General features: G+C 41.3%; 1 protein-coding gene across 2 annotated transcripts in view; it reads right to left on the minus strand.

The window, feature by feature from the left end:
- Positions 1–20,665, minus strand: part of LOC148477384 (uncharacterized) — a 428,950-nt gene that overhangs the window by 188,189 nt on the left and 220,096 nt on the right. The gene's annotated exons all lie outside the window — the stretch shown is intronic.

Here is a 20,665-nt window from a genome sequence, read left to right on the forward strand (position 1 = left end):
GCAATAAGGCCACTATTAGCTAGCCAACATTGCTCTGTAAAGTTTAAAAAAACAAAAATTAGTTGTGTTGAGAATGTTTTTATAAAAAATTTGAAAAAATACTTAGCTTAGTAATAATGGTGCATATTCTTACAGGGTCAGGCTGTGCAATCTTCTGGAACCCCTACATGTGTTGTTTGTGTTCCGAATAATTGTTATTTTGTGAAAAATAAAAATAAAGAAAAGTCAGACACAAGTATATTACTACTATTATTGTTAAAACAATCCTTTACTTTGAAATTGTGCAATATAAATAAATGCCAAAATCACTGTTTAAAATTTTTACAATCAGCCTGAAACATTTTTAAAATCTAAAAACTCAGCGTAAAACCCTAAAATGTAAAATTCTAAAAACTTTGAGGATTAATTAAATAGACACTTACCTGGATCCACTACAAACTGATCTGTTAAACACCTAAAACAAAAATATAAAACATGACTATAATTGCTGAAATAATGTTTAAATAAATTTAAATAAAAAAAAACAATGGAAATATGCTTGCAGTAGGCTGAAACACTTACTGGAGTCTGAAAACAACGTTGATATTTTCCCAAAAAAAATACACGGCCACCAAAGCACATGAAGTAACCGTTTTTTTAAATATATATGTATATATGTATTTTTTTTAAATAACCAAAAAATAAAAAAACACACCCCAAAAAATAAAATAAAATTAAAAAAAACACCACAAAAATAACCACAACAAAACAAAAAAAACACCACAAAAAAAACACAACCAAAAAAAGAAAAAAAAAAAAAGAAAACCAATACAACACACTCAAGCACCACTCAAACAACACACACTAGCACCACTCAAAAAACACACAAGCACCACTCAAACAACACACAAGCACCACTCAAACAACACACACAAGCACCACTCAAACATCTCCAAACACTGTAAACACTCCAAATCCGTTCAAGCCGCAAAACTAACTCCAACTACAACCCACAAGTAAGGGACCATTTGGCTTTGCCTTAAATAAGGGCACAAATAACACATTGATTGAATAAATGAGGGCTGGGAGAGGCCACCCACCAGCCCAACAGTGGTTTGGAAGGACCATGAGGTGCAGAAATGTAACACCGCCAACAACTGTGTAAGTGGTGTGATTGCTGTAGGAATGTTAATCTGACTTTCTAGATCATTCTTTATTATTGAAAGAGTGTTTAGGATAATATTTGGAGGCAGGCGATAAGTGGATAAAACCACATCAGGCATTCCAAAAAGGGTGACATGTGTTCTATAGATCTTGGCCCTTGCACGCCTCCTATGCCTATGCCCAGGAGGAGGCTGAGGAAGGTTGGTGGGGGGCAACATGGCCATTATTAGCTGGCCAACATTGCTCTGTAAAGTTTAAAAAAACAAAAATTAGTTGTGTTGAGAATGTTTTTGTTAAAAATTTGAAAAAAATATTTAGCTTAGTAATAATGGTGCATATTCTTACAGGGTTGGGCTGTGCCATCTTCTGGAACCCCTACATGTGTTGTTTGTGTTCCGAATAATTGTTATTTTGTGAAAAATAAAAATAAAGAAAAGTCAGACACAAGTATATTTCTACTATTATTGTTAAAACAATCCTTTACTTTGAAATTGTTCAATATAAATAAATGTCAAAATCACAGTTTAAAATTTTGATACGCCCATGAATCTACAGTAACTTCAATACATTATTTGTTTCTAAGCAGATCGTAGTTAGATATACAGGGGAAACCAATGTAGAACAGTAATGGATTCTGCAAATAGGTGGTTTTTAGTATAGAAACATCATTTATCTGTATATAGAGAGATATAGTGATACAGGTAATAGTAGCAGTGTGAGAGGGTGACATAATCACTCTTTGTCATTTCACCAGATAATATCATTCTAATGTCTTCCCACTATGTATAAATCTAACAGAATTAAGCGCAATACCAGGTACACATAATCCACTATTTTAGTAAGAAAATGCTGACAAATGACTTATACATTGAAATAATAATAATAATAAAAATAATAATAATAATAATAATAATAATAATAATAATAATAATTTCATCTGTGGTATCACAGTGCCATCTCTGTATCACCCAGTGACAGTGTAAAAGGCCGGCGGGCACTGCAATCCACCAGCACAGTGTGTACCTCCACCCTAATACAGAAACCCACCCTTGCCAGAGCAGTATTTCCCAAAGCTGAGAGAGACCTGTCTTATATAGTGATATGAACCTTGGGGAAGCTGGTTCCTCAGGTCTGCATCACTTGTTATTCTGGTTGTTAATATCCAGCTGATAGGATTTCTAAGTGATCAGAGTGAGGGTGTATAAAGACTGAGGAGCCAAAAAATAGATACTAATTGGCCCAAAGCAGTTATGTGTGATTCCCAGGGTAATGACAGTATTCATGAAGAAAGTTTGTTTATGACACTTACAAAACTGCAAGTAAATAACACAATGTAATGTAAGGGAATAACATTGGAATAATACATTTTAACACAAACAGTGAGATTTTTATTGTACCAGCACCATAGATGTCCATTTGTTACATTAGTTGCTTAATGTGATTAATTGAAAAGTATATGTCACATGTATTATTTGCTGTGAAAAAATCAGGAAATAATAAATTCATCCGAGTAATATACCATCACATAAAAGCACATTTACTGTTCGACTTACATTTAAATTGGTAAAACATTTTAGGTTCTGCTACATTTAATATTCCTGTCCACTTTCCAGGTATTTATTTACGTAAATAAATATTCTACTTTTAAGCAGTGGCAGAACTATGGGAGACAATGGAGGCGCCTGCCACCGGGCTCCTGCTCTGAAGGGGGCACCTCCTCCATTGCCCACAACATATTCACCCCACTTAGGGCTGTAACTATGTACCTTGTAACATCATGGCCTTCACGGCACCTGAGAAACCACCATACACTAGTGGAGAGCTCCATGTCAGACCATCAGCTGCTGCCTTAGTCTATCTATAGTCTGTCTTCATGCAAATTGCTACATTACAGTGTCTGCGGCTGTGACAGGGGGGGGCACCAAATTATAACTTGCCTCCGGGCGTCTGGGATGAACTTACGCCACTGTTGGGAAGAATATGATGCTTCTGACAGAGAAATAATTTGAGGTGCCTTTATCATACACTGACCCTGATATCTTCTAGCAGAGAAGGGAGAAAGAGGATTAAAGGGCTATATTATGTAACCTTTAGTAACCTAGCAATTGCCATCATTGAAGTCAATGGTGAGAACTGCTTATTGGCTGAGAGAGGTGGAGGCTCACCTTTATCAGCCAATGAACTCTAAGCCAATGCATTTCTATGTCTCATTCACATATTAATGTACTTAAAGAGCATTAGATGTCCGTGGCATGGGTATAGGTGCTTTGATGTTTTTGTGGATGCCTACATGGACCAAAGAGAACAAGAAACAAGGGGTAGGTGAGCATGATTTTTTTTACAGGTTAGGTGGATGCTACATGGAGAAGAGGATGTGAATGGCTACAGGGATTGTAGATGAGTATGTATGAGTGTGAGTGTAATAAACTTGTACTTTCACAGTGTGTCCTGTGTTTATTTTAATATTTATTTTGCAGGTGAACTAGATGTATCAGCAGGCTTATAATGGCCCACATGGTACCTGTGGTTCTCCTAGTATGAGTATGCGAGGGAAGTTGGCTGGGACCTCTAGTTCTACTGTAAAAGACAATATTATTTATTTTATTTTTTACACATTCAACCTGGCACCCACAGCCCAGGGGTGCCAGGCATACCGTGGGGATAGCCTTGGGAGATGTTGACCCCCCCTCCCTTATTGGGGGGGTCCCCACCTCCCCCGAGATCCCTGACATGGGATGACTAGCATTCAGGTGTTGAATGCCTTGACTGGGGAACCCAGTGAAAGGGTCCCATGTATGTGGCATTACACCTCCACTAGAAAGAGTATGGTGCTAGCTGTGGAAAATACAGGGGACCCCTACTCATTTTGCCCCCTCTATTTCCACATCCAATACTGGCTCACTGAGCCCGGTGCAGGTTTATGAAATACAGTAGACCCCTGCATTTTTTCCTCCCTGTATTTTCACAACCAGGACCAGCTCAGAACAGACTGGTACTGGTTGAGACATGATCCTATTACAAATAAATCAGGAATACTCCTAATCCAATGAGATGTAATTGACCATAGCCATCCATAGTTATTTGATAGTTTACAAATTCTGCAAACTTATAATTTGCAAATTCACTGCAAAGAAGAAGCAAGTAACTACAGACCAGTGAGCCTTACATCAGTAGTGGGAAAACTTATGGAAACACTATTAAAAGAAAGAGTCGTGGAAAATCTCAAATCCAACAATTTACAGGATCCCAAACAGCATGGATTTACTCAGGGGAGATCATGCCAAACAAATCTTATTGATTTTTTTTGACTGGGTGACCAAAGTAATAGATCAAGGGGGGGCCATATATGTAGCTTATCTAGACTTTAGTAAGGCTTTTGACACAGTCCCACATCGCAGAATGATAAACAAACTGGAAATCTTGGGATTGGATTCTATGACTGTTGAATAGATAAGATTTTGGTTGCAGGATAGGAAACAGAGAGTTGTAGTAAATGGAGTGTATTCATGGGAGGCAAATGTTACCAGTGGAGTACCCCAGGGATCAGTACTTGGGCCAATGCTTTTTTATATCTATGTTGGTGATATTGCAAATAATATTAAAGGGAAAGTATGCCTTTTTGCAGATGACACAAAAGTATGCAACTGGGTAGACACACCAGGAGGGGTAAAATAAATGACTGAGGATTTGGGTAGACTAGAGGAATGGGCAAGAACATGGCAACTACAGTTTAATGTCATAAAATGGAAAATCATGCACTTGGGTCCCAATAACCTAAAGGCTAAATATAGTATCAAGACACTATGGCCCTGATTCAGACCCACTCGCAAGCGGGCGCACGTATGTTAGGCGTACGTACAAAAATATTTAAATTCAATGGCTCGCTCGTATTTTCGTTCGCATCTAAAATTCCTCCCTAAACTCCGGCGACCCCTCCTCTAACTAACGAGCGTGCGAAATAGCGAGCGTACATCCCCGAAATGGCAAGAAGGGAACGCACGCACAAGTGAAACCGGAAGTGGCCTTGTCAGATGTCGATTACCTGCTCCTTTATTCTGCCTACCTCCCTCAATCGTATCATGCCAATCAATGTATCAATTAGCTTAATTGTTGTTTTTTTTGCAACACAATGCAAGAAACTTTACTCTTGTCCGTGTTTGTGTTTACCCGCAGAATACGTACGGATGGAACATTCGCTTTTATTGTTCAAAAAACATGTGAACCACAATTAAACAATTGTTCTATTGCTGTGGATCCCCGCATATTTTCCGGGGTTCATTTCTTTATTTAAATTTGCAAACGCATGTCACTGCATCAAGCCTATCATAACTCTCCAGAGATTTGTGGCCCTGTTGAACACATGACTCATACACTAACCAATAAAATTGCTCCTGTTAATTTCCAAAATACATTAGCCAATCAGAAATTTTGGCCACACTTTATCAAAAATGTTTTGTATGAAAAACTCCATTGCCATCATGAGAGCCTCCGCATTCACCAGGTGCGAGCTGCTGGTGCTTACGGAGGTGATGGATAGGCGGATCACCAGCCAGCCTCCACCCATCACCAACCGGCAGAAGCGCTCCGCGTATGCGGAGGCACGGTCCCGCCTGCGGTCGATGGGTTCACGCCGCAACATCGGGCAGCTTGAGCGCAGGTGGTCAGACCTGCAACGGCGAACGCCCCGCTTGCTGGCATGCTTTCGCATGCAGATCGTTGAAAGTAAGTGTTATGTATTGTGGTTTTCATGTTTGTGTTTGTGGGGCAAACTGCGTGTGCATGTTTTCCTGTCTGTCCTATTAATTATTTGTCCTCATATCTGCGTGTGCATGTTTTCCTGTCTTAAATTAAGGGGTTTATAGCGCTCTCAATCCTGTCTTGAAATTGTCCCTAGCTGCTCCACTGGTAGAGGTATCCCAACCTCTAAAAAATTGGTTAAATAAATGATTATTAGTGGTGCGCTCTGGGGCAATTGTGATATGTGGATAATGGGCCCGAAAAAAATGAAGGAAAAAAATGAAGGAAAAAAATGAAGGAAAAAAAATGAAAGAAAAAATGAAGGAAAAAAATTATTATAAAAGAAAGGAAAATGTCCAGCTAATGTCTCAACATAAAGTCCTGACTTGAATCTGTAGACAGTTTGTTCTCAGAATTATTTAGACAACTGAATAATGGCATGCGTTCCTAGTCCCTGACCGGGACTATAATAATTATAATAATAATTTTTTTCCTTCATTTTTTCTTTCATTTTTTTTCCTTCATTTTTTTCCTTCATTTTTTTCCTTCATTTTTTTCGGGCCCATTATCCACATATCACAATTGCCCCAGAGCGCACCACTAATAATCATTTATTTAACCATGTTTTCCTGTCTGTCCTATTAATTATTTGTCCTCATATCTGCGTGTGCATGTTTTCCTGTCAGTCCTATTAATTATTTGTCCTCATATCTGCGTGTGCATGTTTTCCTGTCTGTCCTATTAATTATTTGTCCTCATATCAGCGTGTGCTTGTTTTCCCTCTATTTCTGTTTTTTTCATTCTACTCCTTTTTGCATGTTTTTTGTTGCTGGTTTTTTATTTTTAATTTGGGCCCCGGATTTGCCCAGAAACTAACCTCAATTTGTTTGACATATTTTAGGAGGACAGCCAAGACTACGCTGTCACCGTCCGGCCAGACGGCATTCCCGGCCACTATCCCCAACCCCCAGCCAACACTCCACCCCAAATATTTCCCCTATACCCCACTCCTCCCCAGCCTTCCCAGACCCTCTCCCGGAACTGTCGGGCCTCCTTCCCCTCCGTCCCACTTCCCCCTCTCCTCCACCCACCCCTCTTCCAATTACCCCCTCCCCGGAGTCCATCATTACCCCTCCCCGTTCTTTGGGGAATGAAGGCTCCTCCGAGGAGGAACATGGAGGGACTTCCGGAGCTCCCGTTTTGGCTCCCGGTATGTTTTTATTTCTAATTTTTTTTAACCACAAACTGTTTGTATGTAATCATGTGTCGTGCCTTTATTCGTGCTTGTTTGGTTTACTTTTGGTGATTTAGCAGTTTGCCTTTACCTCTTCCTGCTGATTTCAACATACACATATCACACCTGTGTGAATTTGTACATAGGCCTTGTATTTTTGCCAGCACCCCCTTTTTGTTTTGGTTTTTTTTTTTCGGTTTAGGAGTGATTTCGTTGTGTTTTTGTTTATTTAATGTGGATTCCCTATTGTTTTATTAATCCACACACTTTTCTCACCCACAGAGGAACAGAGGCGTCGTCAAGAGGAGGAGGATTGTGTTGGCCAGATGCGGCAACATGTAATTGGCCTTCTTGTGGCCCTTGACCGGCTGTCTGGCATCCTTCGCCAGTAGTTTTTTTTGTTTTTTTTCGTTTTCTAAATAAATTTTTAAGTTCTAATATACGTTCTGGCTCATTCTTTTTTTCTAAAACACAAATAGTTTTCCCTGACATAAGTAGACTGTTCCTGCACGGATTTCCATTTTTTAAAAGTTAGATTGTATTTTGTATTTGTATGTTAAACAGCCACAAGAAACACATAACAGTAACAATGTCATTTCCCTTTTTGGGTGTAGTGTCAATTAGATATTTCGCCATTTTACAGGTTCCTAGTTGGTGTGCAAGCTGCTTAGGCCAATCTTCAAAATCCAAAGGTTTGGACAGGCTTCCTTTTGGTGTGGGTTGGGAACCTGCAAACATATTTCAGTTTACATCAACTGGTGTCAGTACTGGATTACCCCTTAGTCAATTGTAAAGTGTGTTAACCTGGTTCCACTTGCTGTTAACGTCCAAAAAAAGGAAGACCATTTCACTCTCCAAACATTTATTCACAACATAAATGAGAAATCAAAGTGGTCAGTCCCAAAACAAAAAAACAATGATAATCTCAAATACAACACATACAAATAAAATATTTAATTAAAAAAAACAATCAAGAACTGGTTGACGAAGGACCATGCCAACATGATTCCACAAACATGGCGTTGCGATATGGGTTCCAGAATATATGGACAAAATCACCAGATCCAGGTTTGGTAAGGGTAGCAGGAAGTAGTGAGCGTTGGAGTGGCAAAGATTATGTGAACAAACAGAAGATGGTGAAAAAATAAAATTAAATTAGATGTTCGCAAACAAACACAAACACATTAGGTATAAACACTGTAGTTTGGGTCAAACTTACCTAAAAAATCTGGCCACCACATCATCGCGTATGGCCCCCCCACATACTGACCTCCGACCAACCTCGGGGGGGCCATCCTCAGGTAAGGCATCCTCTGGCTGCATTGGGACACCACTCCTTATGGCGATGTTGTGAAATATCCCACACAGGACCACAATTTTCGACACCATATCCGGCAAATACATGAGCTCGCCACCAGAGCGGTGGAGGCATCTGAATCGGCCTTTTAAAAGGCCGATACAGCGCTCCACCACTTGCCTGGTGGCTGTAAGTGCGGAATTATACTCACTTTGTGGGCCTGGTGTGGGAGCCAAATAAGGAGTGAGCAGCCAGGACATGCAAGGGTATCCACTGTCTCCTGTGAAAAATAAGAGACAACATCAGGAACACTGTGTATCAAGCTTAACATTGTTATGTACTAAAGGTCTCCACTTACCCAGAAGCCACGCATCACCAGCTTGTAGGTTGGTTAATTTCTGCCATATCCCTGATTGCCGGATGACGAAGGAGTCATGTGCACTTCCTGGTAACTTAGCATTCAGGGACAGGATCTGGAGGGAGGCATCACATACCACCATTACATTCAGGGAGTGATAGTCTTTCCTGTTTCGAAATATTGCCTCCAGCCATGCTGGAGGCTGAAGTGGTATGTGAGTACCATCCACAACCCCTATGATGTGTGGGAAGCCAGCTATTTGGTAAAAATTGGCCTTGGCCACACTAAGGGCACCCATATCCAAAGGCATTTGAATAAAATGATGGAGGTGCTTGAAAAGTGCCTCCATCACTGCCCTCAGGATCCGGGAAAAGGAGGATTGGGAGATGCCCGCCACTATTCCCACCGTTGTTTGAAATGATCCTGAGGCACAGAAATGTAACACCGCCATAAATTGCGTCAGTGGTGGTATTGCTGTTGGACTGTCAATTTGCAGCTCAAGATCACTTTCTATTAATGAGAGAGTGTCTATGATGATTTTGGGAGGTAGACGGTAGCGTCTTAAAACCTCATCATCGGGCATTCCAAAAAGGGTGACACGTGTTCAAAATATCTGGGGCCTTGCATGCCTACGATGCCTACGCCTGGGATGAGATTGAGGTTGGTCGGCTTCCGGGAGCATGGCCAGAACAATCCTCCCCAGATCAACCTGAAATTCCAAAATTTAAAAGTAAGGCTTTTGACCCACCCCCAAACTATATTAAAACAACTTAGCTTGATGATACCATCCATTGCTGCTTACATGCCGGGGTATTGTCATGATACGTCCAAACTGAAAATAAACAACAAATTACTTGACACATTTCACTCTGTGCATTTTTGTGGATACATTTTGTGCTAGACCAAAGTTCAAATATGCCAAACACCCATTTAGCAAAACCGCAAAGCGACATTTAACACAGTACATCAAAACGGGTGGAAATGTTGGCTCAAAAAGAGAAAGCTAAACCATCAAAAAGTTAGAATGATTATTAAGCTGTTTAAAATGCGCTAATTAGTTCGCTAATACAAGTCACAAGAGTAACTACTAAAAATGCACTAATTAGTTCGCTAATACAAGTCACAAGAGTAACTACTAAAAATGCGCTAATTAGTTCGCTAATACAAGTCACAAGAGTAACTACTAAAAATGCACTAATTAGTTCGCTAATACAAGTCACAAGAGTAACTACTAAAAATGCGCTAATTAGTTCGCTAATACAAGTCACAAGAGTAACTACTAAAAATGCACTAATTAGTTCGCTAATACAAGTCACAAGAGTAACTACTAAAAATGTGCTAATTAGTTCGCTAATACAAGTCACAAGAGTAACTACTAAAAATGCGCTAATTAGTTCGCTAATACAAGATAAAAAATGGACTTACCAAGAGCAAATATCTAAGATGCAAAATCAAAAGGTCTTTGGGGTCGAAAATAAACAAAATCTAAAATAGAATAAATTAGGTATCCAAAAATTACAAAATATACGAAACACAATGAAACAACAATTGAACAAAAGTTAGACTTCACAAAACTTACCAAATCAACAAACGAGGTCCCAAAAATATAAACCAACAAAGATAACGGAAAAAAAAACGCAAATCTAACCAACAAACGATTATCCAACCTCCAACTCCTTTCTACACAATCAATAAACTCCAGCCAAGATAACCTCCAACAATCCAAAAACGCCACCTCGACTTGAGACACACCAAGCCATAAATAGTGTTTCGTTTCCCGCACAAATTAAGGAGGGATCATAGGGCCGCACAATCAATGATGCGGCCGCAAAATAAGGACGCATGTATAAATACGTCACGAAAACACATTCAAATTCTGGTGAATTTCTTGTTTGGACCGCAGACATGGCGACAGACCAGGGAAAAAATGCCCAAGAGTCAGGCGGTAAGTCTTTCATGCATTTTCTATCAACGATTAATTTGAAACATAAGATGAGGCAAGTTGTGATTTTGTGAATTCTGTAAATTTACACAAATAGGTGAGGAGGATGACATGGAAGAGGCTGCTGGGCCCAGTATTCCGGCCAAAGCGGCCAAAAAAAAAAGGCAGCCACATTTCACAAGAAAGGAGATGGAGGTTTTGATCCAGAAGTGTGTGGACATCCTGCCACAGGCAGACAGGAATATGAGTCTAAGCCAGAAGTGGAGAATGTGGGAAGAGGTAGCCGTTGCTGTCAATACGGTGGGTGATTATGTCCGTCTAGCCCGGGATGTCAAACGGCGGTAAGTAAACCCTTGCCCCCCCTAAAAACAAACCCCATTTTAAACCAAAGGATAATGGCTTCCATTTTTCCCCACAGATGGGGCGACTTCAAATATCGCCTAAAGCAAAAACTCGCGGACAGGGCTAGGCATGCAAGGGGGACAGGTGGGGGTCCCACCCCTGTGTCATTGGAGTTGACGGATTTAGAAGAGCTGGCACAGGGGTGTGTGCAGCCTGTGGAGGTGTTTGGCGTGTCCAACATGGATATGGACATGCCAGACTTTGCGGCTCCTCATGTTGGCCCAGGTAAGTATTGTGATGTCACCAACTCTGAAATGCTATTGTGCCAATATGTAGATTCTAATGTGAGTCTTTTCTCATTTTTCCAACAGAGACACAGGCGGATGAGTCTGCTCCAGAGGGAAGCCTTGGCCGCAGAATTTCTGCTGGCTCTGCAGGGGAGGAACCAGTACATCCGGCTGAGGACCCTGCAGAAGCCAGTCCAGGGCGTGCCCCCTCGCAGGCAGTGGGCCTCCTCACAGAACTCAATTTCAAATCGGATTTCCATACGGAGATTCTGCAGAGGATGGACGCCAGTCTGCTACGGGTGGCTGAGGCCCTGGAGCAAAATGCTGCGGCCAACGTGACCATTGGTCAGGCCCTGGCGGAAAATACCAGGGCCAACATCCGCATCGCCGATGCCCTGGAGCAGCTCGTTCGCCAGCACATGGTGGAGCCGACCTCCCTTCCTGCCGGAACATCTGGATCCTCCACCTCTGGCACAACATCAGCCAATCCTCCAAATGTGCCTAGCCCTGTGCCTAGTCCAGAGGCCACAACATCTGCCTCTGGACAGGCCAGCCCGATGGCATCCCGGACCCGGTCTGGCGCCCACCCTCCCCCATCCAAACGGGCGAAAAAACGGTGACAGCAATGGCGACTTTTCCCACACTCCTTCTGTGCTTGGCTCATATTCCTTTCTGGTCAAAACTTCCCTCTCCTTTCTTGTGAAATGTTTTTAAGTTATTTTTGTACGTTTATGTTATCAGTTATTGTTTTTTTTTTTTGATAAAAAGTATCTTTGGCAGAAAAACAAAAAAAAAATATTATGCCAATTGGTTTGTGTTTAAACAATAAATTTATGAAAAAAATCTGACATTGTATTGTGACATTATTGGACAAATGGGTTACATTTAATCCTGGCCCTAAAGGCAAAAAAGGACACCAAAAACCATTTCATTTGTATAAAAAAAAGGCCTCTTGAAGGAACGTTTAAAAAAACACATAACGATGCAAATTGCACATTAAAAAAAAAAAGGGGAGCTAATTAAAACATGATGACATTATTGTCACAATAGGCCATAAACAACAAATTGAGGCCAAAAAAAACCCCAAAAAATGTACGCCAATTGATTGTGTAATCCAGGTATGATTTCCACCTGCGTACGGTTTTGTGCTATCCCAATAAACTGCTTTTCAAACACATACCAAGCCGGTTTTCAATACAACACTAATTGCTTTTGTGACCACCCGTGATTAATCGCTGCAACATCGTGGAGTCCCGGGACGGAGGAGAAGGCCATCGCCAATGTGGTCGAGTAATCCAGACCCTAAACTGTGCGAGCATTTTGAAGGGAAAGAGGATGTTCCAGTGACGTATGTGACGGTCCGAACACATTTGACGTTCGCATCTGCTAATGTATGTACGCCCCAAAAACGCCTCGCCACGCCTGCGTTTTTCCATCTCCACCCCGTCAACACCCAAAAACGCCCTGTTCTGTCAATCACATTTGACATGTCACTTCCTGTACGCTATTTTAGGAACGACAGATAAAAAGCTCGCAAACTGCCGTACGCACATGCGCAGTGTAACACCGACGCATGCGTGGTTAGTCAACATCAGAACGCAACGAGCGGACTGCTGTTTGCGAGTGGCTCTGAATGAGGGCCTATAATAGAAAATACAGAGGAGGAAAGGTATTTATGTGTCACCATTTCAGAAAACTTGAAGGCAGGCAAGCAATGCACCAAAGCAATGAGGAAGGCAAGTCAGATGCTTGGTTGCATAGGGAGAGGAATCAGTAGCAGGAAAAAAGAAGTGATAATGCCACTGTATAGGTCCTTGGTACGGCCTCATCTAGAATACTGTGTTCAGTTCTGGAGGCCATATCTTCAGAAGGATATAGACACATTAGAGACGGTACAAAGAAGGGCAACTAAAATGGTGCATGGCCTACAGCACAGAACTTACATAGAAAGACTAAAAGATCTTAATATGTATAGTTTGGAACAGAGAAGGGAAAGGGGGGACATGATAGAAACTTTCAATACATGAAGTGTTTTAACAAGGGACAGGAGAGAAGCATTCTTCAAAGGAAAAGATGTACAAGAACACGAGGACATGCACTGACACTGGGGGGAGGGAGGCTCAGAGGAAGAGATGTACAAGAACACGAGGACATGCACTGACACTGGGGGGACGGAGGGTCAGAGGAAGAGATGTACAAGAACACGAGGACATGCACTGACACTGGGGGGACGGAGGGTCAGAGGAAGAGATGTACAAGAACACGAGGACATGCACTGACACTGGGGGAGGGAGGCTCAGAGGAAGAGATGTACAAGAACACGAGGACATGCACTGACACTGGGGGGAGGAGGCTCAGAGGAAGAGATGTACAAGAACACGAGGACATGCACTGACACTGGGGGGACGGAGGGTCAGAGGAAGAGATGTAGAAGAACACGAGGACATGCACTGACACTGGGGGAGGGAGGCTCAGAGGAAGAGATGTACAAGAACACGAGGACATGCACTGACACTGGGGGGAGGAGGCTCAGAGGAAGAGAGGTACAAGAACACGATAACATGCACTGACACTGGGGGGAGGAGGCTCAGAGGAAGAGATGTACAACACGATTACATGCACTGACACTGGGGGGAGGAGGCTCAGAGGAAGAGATGTACAACATGATAACATGCACTGACACTGGGGGGAGGAGGCTCAGAGGAAGAGATGTACAACACGAGAACGTGCACTGACACTGGAGGGAGGGAGGCTCAGAGGAAGAGATGTACAAGAACACGAGGACATGCACTGAGACTGGAGGGAGGGAGGCTCAGGGGAAATTTGAGGAAAAATTACATCACAGAAAGGGTAGTGGATAAGAGGCATAGCCCCCATCAGAGGTGGTTGGAGCTAAAACAGTGGAACTATTTAAACACGCTTGGGATAGGCATAAGAATATCCTTGAGAGACGTAAGGAGTAAATAGGGTTGAAATTGCCTAAAGGATACATGAAAAGGGGCAGACTAGATTGGCCAAGTGGTTCTTATCTGCCCTCAAATTCTATGTTTCTATGTAAATAGTTGTTTCACAAAATAACAAAGAAAAACTATAATGTTGAAAGTAGCCAACACATTTGTGAAATGTGAATTATATTGTTTATTATTCTTTATGTAACATGCAATTTACATGATCATGAATTGACACTGAGGAGCATAGAGATGAGGCTTACCAGTGTTCATAGTAAATGCAAGTCACATTAACCAAATTGTACCCACTAAATGTCTATATTGAAGAGTCTGGACAGTGTTATACATACTGTAAATTTGAAAGGTGAACTTACAATGTAAAATACAATTAAGCACAAATACAAAATAAAACAACAAAAGTAATTTTACTAAATAAAAACATTGACTACCTTCCATTAACAACTAAAATTTCCTTAACTGTTGCTTTACAAATACAAACATCAACTAAGTGATTTGAATAGATGGCTGTATCTGCGTATAACGTAGTCACTAACAGTGGGCGGGTCTAGATGCAATCAACCAATCATAAGTGCCTGGAGATGATCACAATCAACATCATTATATATTGCACCAGGGGTTGAATACTGTCAATAGATACATACAGTATGTGTCTGAGTCCAGGCCTACCTTGTTTGCATTTGCAAGATCCCCCCCATAGAGTACTCAGTGTATGCTTTAGCACTCCCATTACACTTTTTAAAGCAAAGGGCACCCTAAGGCATTCAGTATGAAATATCGCTGGCCGCATGGCTTAAAGGTAAGTATAAACTAATCTTATTCTACCCACTAACCCTCCTAATCCCCCCTCTAAGTGCCTAAACCTAACCCCCCCTTCCATGCCACTTAAACCTAAGTCCCCCGGGGGGGTGCCTAACCCTCCCTCTCCCTAGCTAACCCTAACCTCCGGGGGGTGTGCCTAACTCTAAGTTCCCCCCGGGAGCCCCTAACCTAACCCTCCCCCCCGCGGCTGTCCTCACCCGGCGCCCGGCATCCCTTCGATTGGGATGCCGGGCGCCGGTCTCCCAATGTAAGTAAAATGACAGGCGTCGAGATTTCGACACCATTCATTTAACCCTCGCCAGGATTAAGTAGTCGGGAAGCCGGCTGTCGGCATTGCATCAGCCGGCTTCCTGAACGTATACCACCCTAAGATGCAATAAAATATGCTTATGGGTGCAAGTTTGTTTTTCATGTGCATAAACAGTACAGAAAGTACAGTACAGTAATGTATAGCAAACAAATGAATAATAATGTTTATGTCCAAACCCACATGAGGCTCTGAGTGATACAAAATGTTCCTATGACAAAATGGTCTAGTTTACAGGGAACACCTTCTTATAAAATCTGTGCTTAATATTTCTACTATTGTATTGTTATAACCATGTAAATATATTTTTTGTATTGATTGTATCATTCCTAGATATTGCTAGGGTGCAGTTACACACATTGTTACTTTTGTGTAAACACGCCTTTTGTTGTGTACTGTTAGTTGTGTAACATATTTACTGCCTTTTGCATCTATAGGTGTCTCACAGAGACACATCCTGCTTTAGCAGGTATGCTGGAGCCACACACTGCAGTGTGCCCACAAGTGAGCTAAGGGAAGGTATATGTGCATGGGCAGCCCATTTCAAGTGGAAACTTCACTCCACGTGGAGTTATGGGCTAAAGGACAGTCCATCTGAAACTACTCCACCATGTGAATGTGAGAGGGGTTTATAATGAAGCAAATGGGATCTCACTCTCCTGAACAGTGATGACCAAATGCATTGATCTTAGCCTCTACATTGTGGATAAAGTAGAGCAGAGCTTACACACATACTGTAGTGATAATATATTAAATATAATAAAAAATAAAATAATAATAATAATAGATTCTACTGAGATGTGTGCTTAAAATTGCAAGTTGCATCTGCAAAATAGACTTCTGTTCAACGCTGAATGTCTTTCAGTTTAGAAGATATAACTTTTTACTCTATAGATAATATTTGCTAGACATGGTTTTTAAGACAAGGGGTGGAGTTGAGTTTTCTTCACAGTGTTTGGCAATAATGCTTACCAATTTGTTACAGTGTTTATTTTATATTGGACAGGAATACAGAAAAAAAGAACATTTAAAGGCAGGTCCATCATTTTAAGGGGCAAAATGACCATTGTGACCACAGTTCTTGCAGCATTTAGGGTCAGAAATAGGGAACATCTTGTTTAGTCTGTTCGGTTATAAGGCCATCTAATATAACATCTAGTATATCATTTTATTGCTGGAATAAAAATGGAATTCCTTGCAATACCTCCCTCATATCTTCACATTCTTCCTCATTTTGAGGAGAACTCACATCTCTTTACCAATCTCTTTCATAGGGATGTAGCCATAATGTTGACATCACAATTTCATCAGGTATGATGTCACATTGTTGAAATGTCGACATTGAAAATTTTAGTATGTGCAGAATGTACAGTAGACCATGTGCACAATGTCAACATGTGAAACGAAGACACTCCACACAGATCTGCAGCAGAGAGTTAGGATTAGGCTGTGGGAGGGTAGGGTTATGGTTATGCACTAAGGAAGGGTTAGGCTGTGGAAGGGTGGGGTCAGGGTTAGGAACTAGGGAGGGAATTAGGGTTAGGCACTAGGGCAAAGGTTAGGATTAGGCTGCAGAAGGGTATATTTATGGATAGGCACTAGAAATTGGATTAGGGTTAGGCTGCAGAAGGGTAGGGTTAGGGCTTGTCACTAGAAAGGGGTTAGGGTTAGCCTGCAGAAGGGTAGGGTAAGAGTTAGGCACTAGGGGAGGGTTAAATTTAGGCTGTGGAAGGGTATGGTCAGGGTTAGGCACTAGGGGGAGGATTAGGGGTTATGATTAGTCATACTTATACCAGAAGCCATGCAGGATCCACATTAAGTCATCCTGATGTCAGCTTCGAACCCGTAAAACATTGGACCTTCTGCTCTAGGTAAGTCACCACTGGATCACCAGGGATGTTGTGTTGACATTATAATAATGTGTCAACATTATATGTCAACATGATGAGTGTCATCATACCTAGCATATTGACATGATGCATTTCAACATTATCACCATGTTGACATTCTCATGTTGACAAAATTTCAGTCAGTGGAGGAAATTGAGAAGAAGTGGTTAGTGAGGTAGGCGGACAATCGGGAGCAGACAGAGTTGTGGAGACCACAGGATTGGGAGTTTGAGGGAGGAGAGATTGATCTATAGTAGCGAAGGCTGCAGAAAGGTCCAGAAGGATGCATAGAGGTAACAGATCCTTGGATTTAGAAACAAACTGATCATTAGTTACCATAATGAGGGCTGTTTCTGTGGAGGCAGTGGAAATAAGAGTCAAGGAAGTAGTGGGAGGAGAGGAAAGAGGTGAGGTGACTATATACAAGTAGAGCAAGAATCTTGGAGGTAAAGGGAAGGAATGAGATAGGGTATTAGTTGCAGAGGAAGATTCAGGGTCAATAAAGGGTTTTTTGATGGTGGATGTGAGCATGTGTGAAGAAGAAATATTGGAAAATACCAGATAAGGTGGACTGATTGAAAAGGAATGTGAGGTAGAAGCAATTATCTGGAGAGGGAGCCAAGAAAGTGCCTGTAAATGGGGCTAAGTGGGATGCTGGAGGGATGAGTGGATGTGTAAAGGGCATGGACTTTATTTCCAGTGGCAGGTGAGAAGGAGAACAGTGTGGACAAGCAGTCAGAGTAAAGAAAAAATGGGACAGGGGGAGAGTGATTGGAGGAGATGATATGCCATATAGCATTAATATTGGATGTAAAATAGGTGGCAAAGTCAAGGGAACTGTAAGAGGAAGATGCAGCAAAAAGCAGCTCACAGTGTACAGTACCAGAGAAGCAGCTCACAGTGTACAGTACTAGAGAAGCAGCTCACAGTGTACTGTACCAGAGAAGCAGCTCACAGTGTACAGTACCAGAGAAGTAGCTCCCAGTGTACAGTACCAGAGAAGCAGCTCACAGTGTACAGTGCCAAAAAACCAGCTCACAGTTTACAGTACTATAGAAGCAGCTCACTGTGTACAGTACCAGATAAGCAGCTCACAGTGAATAGTACAACAGAAGCAGCTCACAGTGTACAGTACCAGAGAAGCAGCTCACAATGTACAGTACTATAGAAGCAGCTCACAGTGTACAGTACCAGATAAGCAGCTCACAGTGTATAGTACCAGAGAACAGCTCACAGTGAATAGTACCAGATAAGCATCTCACAGTGTACAGTACCAGAGAAGCAACTCACAGTATACAGTACCCGAGAAGCAGCTCACAGTGTACAGAACCAGAGAAGCAGCTCACAATGTACAGTACCAGAGAAGCAGCTAACAGTGTACAGTACCAGAGAAGCAGCTCACAATGTACAGTACCAGAGAAGCAGCTCACAATGTACAGTACCAGAGAAGCAGCTCACAATGTACAGTACTAGAGAAGCAGCTCACAGTGTACCAGAGAACAGCGCTGTGACTTTAAACGCACATGAATTGGTTTTACACTCATAAAAAGTTGCAGATGAAACACAATGGAACTTGGAGAGAGGAAAAGCCACGTCTGCTGCATCGGGGCCCATTTAAAATAGATTTGGAGTTCGAATTTTGTGGACAGATGTAAACATGTTGCAAGCCCCAATGGTACATGTATGATAGCAATGCTGTTTTATCGCTTCCAGTTGTTGTATTTGTGAGAATAAGACACATTTTGCGCTGAGAGACGTTATTTGGCGTTACTGAAGCCTGAGTATAAGAGGGCACTTCTGTAGGATATAATATTATAGGAGAAGCAAATGGTTTGCAAAAAAAAATATACATTTGTACTGTAATCTGCTGTCCTGCTACTATACCTACTGTAACTGGGGCTACTTTTGTCTGTTTCATTTTTATTTAATGCCATTTTCTATTAGCAGAAATACAGAGAACTGATGTGAGGATGGATATGTGATCAATTTAAAATGAATAACAAAAAAAACACCAGGATAATGAATGTAATATTCAGAGGAAAATCATTTCCATCAACCACTCAAAGGATAATGGATATAGATGGAATTACAGCTACCAAGCACAATACAGCAACTGGCAAATCCAAGTTCTCCTACAGGGGGAGCAAATGTAATATGTGTGGGCAGATTTAGTGTCAGGAGGGCAGATCAGTGTAATATTAATGGCCTATATTTGCTACTTTAAAAACTAGGCGGTAACTTTCCTGCATGCAAAACATATGCATTTGCCCCCTTGCATTCAAACTTCATCTATTCAGGTGCAAATCTACATCATTCGGCCCTTGTGTATTTTATCTAGCACCTTTTCCCCAATAGTACTCAATGCAGTTATTACAGTGGATAAGAATTAAATCCTAGGAGCGCAGTTGCTGTTCTGTGTAGTCAGTCACATACTGTACTGTAAGCTGGATTTGTTCCTAAGTGGACCAAAAATTAGCAACTGTGAGGTCCCTATAGACTGTAAACGATGCTAAATGATTTAAAAAACAGAACAAAACATCTCAAAATAATACGGTTTAACATTTAATTTACAAACTTTCATAAAGGTTATTCAGTACAGTTTGTGAATTCCAAAACCCTAAAGTGTGTGTAGAACCCAAAAACATGAAGTACATAGTTTCCACCTAATTGGGGGGCACCTCAGGTATCTGTCACTGGTAAATAATGCCAGATGTACAGTAATAGGCCACGATTTGGGAGACAACTTAATACTGCTGAGATACTCATTAAATTAACAGCCACAATCAGTTCTAAGGCAAAGCCAGGATTAATTCCCCCTCTAAATCTAGTGACTATTATACCAGAATTGCATCGGCTCCAGCAAATCACGGCCTATTACATTTGATCCTTAGTCTACAGTCATTATTCAACCTACATCAGAAACTTATAATGTCCAAGCAGTTCATAGTCATTCTACCATAGTAATTAGTATCCCAGTACCATAGTAAGTAGTATCTTTTCAACTAATAACATAATCTACAGTAACACAATATAGAAATATGGAACATGAACAAGAATGTGCTACTTTACATTTACATTTACTTTACATTTACATTTACTTTACATTTACTTTACATTTAGGGGTTGGTGTAACAAGCAGTGAAAAGACTGGAAAAGTGAATCAGGGGAGAAGTTGCCCACAGCAACCAATCAGCTTTGAGGTAGCATTTATCAAATACATTCTATACAATTACAGTAAAAGTTAATTTGAAGCTGTAGGGCAACGTCTCCAATGTTCCACTTTTCCACTTTTTTCCCTGCTTGACATATCTGCCCCTTACTGTGGTAACTTCATAACTGTG

The sequence above is a fragment of the Taudactylus pleione genome, unplaced genomic scaffold (genome assembly GCF_031769625.1).
Source record: "Taudactylus pleione unplaced genomic scaffold, aTauple2 ptg000720l, whole genome shotgun sequence".
NCBI lineage: Eukaryota > Metazoa > Chordata > Amphibia > Anura > Myobatrachidae > Taudactylus > Taudactylus pleione.